We start from the raw sequence: 4995 nt of genomic DNA on the forward strand, positions 1-4995 counted from the left end.
ATCAATCACTGCCTTCCTGCTTCATTTAGTCACGCATCACTATACTCAGTTTCACAGCAGTAGCTCTGAGGGGTCCATCAGCAATGAGCCAAAATGTAGTGTCTATATTTTATTTCAATGAGAAATTTATGCTGTTATCTTTTCTTAGTGTTTTTTTTTATTGTATGTATCTATTTCATTATTTATTTTGCTTCAGTTTATCTTATTTTATTCAATTTATTTTTCATTCATTTACTTTTACTTATTATTACATTTTTTTATTTATGTATTTATTTATTTCTTTTTTTTAGATAATGCCTCAAACATAATGAGCATATTTGTCAAGCCTGTCAGGTATGTATATGCAAGAGGACTTATCTGATTTACTACAGTACTGATGCAAATTATAATTCTTGAACTTGAAGCTTAATGCCATACGTGGCACAAATCACGAACATTGCTCATACTTTGCCTATGTATTATAATTATATATAAGAGATACATCTGGCACAAACAGCATCACCCAATATGGAGATGTTTTGTATCTTCAGTGTTAGCCAATCACACACCAAAGAGTGATTGATTATAATACATAATTAATTTTGCTTGCATGAAAGTAATATACAACAGTCATTGCTTCATTAACTGTGTTTCCAAATTAAGAAGATGTTAAGTTTCCCAATATCATGTAAAAGTTGCACAAAATAATGTCCTTTATTTTGATGTTTTGATCTCAGCCTGATATTGCTTCTGTCCTGTGGGTGAGAGAAGTGATGGGGACATGAGGAAATGGAATTAATTCTCTGCACCAATCCCACTTATGGAAAGGATAGGGGAAGAGGGAAGTAAGGAGGAGTGTAAGATCACAGCCTTAGGGAGTTAATAATGTATTAATTTATGAGTGGGAAACTCCCAACACTGCACATGATTTCTAACACAAAAGTACCATAACTATGGCAAAGTGGTGGTTTAGTGTGTCAAACACTAGGAAATGCTGCGGTTCAGGCAGCAGCACATCTGACTACAATGCAGGAAATCCCAGGTTATGGTTGAGGGTTTTATCAGGTGACTGCCTGCTCCTCAATTCCTCCCATCTTAAAATCTAAGTGATGACTGGGAAGGTTACAGTGGAGAAAGAAACAAGTCACCCTACTCTGTGTGTTGAGTGCCACCCAGGATGGGGGTGGCACTAACATTCCATGAGTATGGCATACATTTATGTTATACACTACTGGCACAGAACCAAGAATCTTTAGGTTGGTACCTAAGTCACACACTGTTGATGCTGTATGAGCTATGGAGGTTGGACCTTCTTAACTGAAACCATGAATAATTAGCTGAGAAGACAGGTTAGACATAAGTCAGTTGCAACAATCTTGTCAGGCCTATGGAAGAAAATTGAAGCTTGAGTACAAATGTATACAACAGTACATTGGAAAATTTACTAGGCTTAAAATAAGAGGCAGTTACACTTAATTAAGAGAATTTTATTTACTTTGTAAAGTCCTAGATGAACTTATTGAGAAAATCACTATTTAAACTATCATTAACTTCACACAAGTACAGGGTAAAATCACTTTTAGTATTGTTATATTATGTATACAAGTTCACAATTGCCTGAACTTCAAGAAAATTCCACTTGTAAATTTATCACAAAGTGTCTGTTATGTGGCACATCTCCAATCAAACTATGGAACTATCAAACTAATCACTCTTTCTCCAGTGGTGGGAACTTGTGTAAGCTACAACCTTCACCAGAATTTAGCTCATGAACTACTGTCAGCCTCCTATATAATTCTTACAAGATATTAACTGCTACACATGGTCTACTATCTACTATCAGTAGTCAGGGTTCCTGAAGTTCATGGAAAAACAGTTCACATATTCATATCACTCATCCATTTCAATAAATTCAAACATCTTAACTCTGTCCTTTGTGTGGGGAAGCACAGAGGGAGAGGTGAGATGAGGCCTGGGAAGATAGGAGGTAATAGTACAGTAGTTCTTAACCTAGGAAGGTGCCAGTAATTTTCAAGGTGGTTGCAAGCCCTTGGAAAAAAAAAAAAAAAATTCTCTGATTATTCTCTAAATGAGAGTGTGATCTAATACTGAAAATTTTACCTAGGAATGGTAAGAAAACCAAAATTATTGATGAACTGCATGCACTGCTCTGTTATTTGCAGGTCTTTAATGCCATTTCAATGTGAAGTAGCTGATGTTTTGGATGAAGTACAAGTTCTCAAGAACTGGATATATGGGATAACATTATCGACATCTAAAATGACATCTAAAATTGACATCTAAAATATGCATCAAATATGTTATTTCATTTAAATTGTTCTTGAGAACAATTTGAAGTACAGTTCTTGAGAACTTGTACTTCATGATGAAGTACAAGTTCTCAAGAACTGGATATATGGGATAACATTATTATAAAAAGAATTTTTATCAGCACAAGCTATCCAGGCTTGTAAACATCACCTTGAATTTAATGCAACACCCTGCCTTGGAGCATCATGGAAACAGAGACCTTCATTGGAAAGCATGAAAGGCTGACCATGAAAGGCTTTCACTAAGGATTGAACCTATATAAGGACTCAAAAAAATGCAAGTCCAACATCTTAACAATCAGGCCAAGATCACCAAAGCATGAGTCGATTTTCATTGGCTTTGACTGTCCTGTCACTACACAAGATGCAACAGTAACTGATGAGGGAGAGAAGACCATTGTCAAGATAAGAAATCAGGATAAGAACAAAGGTGTTAGGAAGGGCCAGAGAAGCCTGTGCATTTCTGACTAACACATCTACCACTTGCAATGTTAAGTTAATATTACAGTACCTTTAAAGAGGGGCAATGATATCTGCTGGTTTGTGGCTTACCCTCTACACAGTCACTAATAATTCACGATAGAACAATGATAACCACCAAAACTATTATTATGTGAAGTTCATGAAATTACACAAAATGTTAGGTCATGAAGCCAAAATTTACTGCTTTTTCTTACTTTCCCCCTACCCGAGAACCCAGGACTGCCACCAGGCCCGAGTCTGTGATTGACGGAATGAGAAGAGACTGCTGTGTGCGTCTCTAAGGCCAAGATTTACCCAGTGTTTAATCCTGCTAACAGAATTACACTCAAGCTAATCGGTGCACTAGACATCAATACTGGGGCACATGTTCCTCCCCAGGCAGGTGTGTGGGCTGCCAGATATGTCTAAGCCTGGCAGGTGAGAGAAGAAGGTAAATGGTCGAATCTTAAAATAGTCCCTCGCACATTTACCATCCCGAATCTCTTCTGAATACACATATTGGCTTCCTTTTCACTCTCCAGCGTGATGCACTTACCTAAAATCTGGGATCCGTTCCTGTGCAGAGACGTTGGAAGCCCACAGATATGGAAAATCGCATAAAAATACACCATCACACCATCGATTTTCACAACAATAACAAACAGACGACGATTTCCAGCTTATGTCACTTTCGGCCTTGCTATTTTTTCGGTTTATAGCGGCTATATCTATTTTATCTATATTTTTATGTGTATATTCTTATTACCTATTAAATGTATTTTTATTTTTCATCATATTTCTTATTATTCCGGTTTATGTTGCTTTCAACCTCATCAGTTTTGTTCGGCTCACTAGCGCTATATCTATTCTATTTGTATTTCGAATTATATATTTCTATTACTTATCAAACTTTTTTTCTCTCCACATTACATCTCTAGTTGTTTCAGGAGTTAGCATTTGGTAGCCAAACAAAGAATATTAATACGGTATGCCACATGTGAACCAACACCGACTCAGATAAGGACCGTAGTAACTTTTGAGTTTTATCAAGAATTCAATCGAATAGTTAATTAGTGTATGTTTGTGTAGTCAAAGTTAGAGAATCTGAACTTCTTGCTTCCTTCTCTAGGTAGAATATAAATAAGCAATGTATTTGGGAGGAGTGTAAGAGTTTTATCAAAAAGGGCTCCATAAGAACAGGAAGAGATTGAAGTTGCAGATTCCAGTTTTCACAAAAGAGAGAGAGAGAGAGAAAGAGAGAGAGAGAGAGAGAGAGAGAGAGAGAGAGAGAGAGAGAGAGAGAGAGAGAGAGAGAGAGAGAGAGAGAGAGAGAGAGAGAGTAACACATATTATTGCTGCATAGATGGCCGGAAGGACGTATTGATGTACAAAGAATGTATGTTTTTAGACCGTAGAGTTTGTAGAAGCGGCAGCGAGGCTCATAGGGGATGCCGATGGCATTTGTGTATTAAAATGTCATGTCTATTTTGTGAATGAGACGTGGTGGTATTATTCTAAGTGTACATGAGTTTATTAGTTAACAGAATTTTACCTGTATTAACTAGGGATGTGTGTGTGTGTGTGTGTGTGTGTGTGTTACTGTTACATAGGTGGCCGGAAAGCCGCTGTTAATGTGTGTTGACTGTATATGTTTGGACTGTAGATTCAGTAGGAGCGGCAGTGTGAATGGGGCATGTAGAATTATTGTGTGTATGTCTGTGTGAGTGTGTGGAGTAAAGGCGGGTTTACACTGGCCTGTTTTTTTTTTTTTTTTTTTTTCACCCGGTTGGTTGCAGCCACCCGGAGCAGCCGGCAGGTTTCACCCGAAAGCATTCACAAGGTGGAGAGCAGTCCTCAACAGGAAACTTTGTTTAGAAACAATGTTCGCAAATAGTTTGCAAACTGATCGTAAAAGATTTTCCACTCGTATTTGTTTCCCTTCCAGAATGGGGAACAGTGTGTGTGTATGTGTGTGTGTGCGGTGACGATGAATCAGTAGTGGTGGCAGATTGTCAGTAATTATTGGAAATCTGAAATTTTGATTTTGTCAGGAATTAGGAAATTACGGACTTAATTACGGACTTATGAAAATAATTTTACGCATGTGGGAACCACATCCGTAAAAGTATTTCAGTCATGGATATCCAAAGAAAATTGGTGAAACCTGCTCCATCTACTCTCAGTCCGCCAGAAGCAAGTCACCATAAAAGGCTTTCTTTTTTTT

General features: G+C 37.4%; 1 protein-coding gene across 11 annotated transcripts in view; it reads right to left on the bottom strand.

The window, feature by feature from the left end:
- The window catches only part of LOC135108286 (cAMP-regulated phosphoprotein 21-like), a 143562-nt gene extending 140113 nt beyond the window's left edge, over positions 1-3449 (bottom strand). For 9 of the 11 annotated variants that reach the window (XM_064019077.1, XM_064019079.1, XM_064019076.1 and 6 more), the window contains exon 1: positions 3328-3449. The gene's annotated coding sequence lies outside the window, so the exon portion shown is untranslated. The remainder of the gene's footprint in view (positions 1-3327) is intronic. The other 2 variants (XM_064019073.1, XM_064019078.1) reach the window with 2 other exon arrangements.
- Positions 3450-4995: the final 1546 nt, after the last annotated feature.

Source organism: Scylla paramamosain, chromosome 17 (genome assembly GCF_035594125.1).
Source record: "Scylla paramamosain isolate STU-SP2022 chromosome 17, ASM3559412v1, whole genome shotgun sequence".
NCBI classification, from domain to species: domain Eukaryota; kingdom Metazoa; phylum Arthropoda; class Malacostraca; order Decapoda; family Portunidae; genus Scylla; species Scylla paramamosain.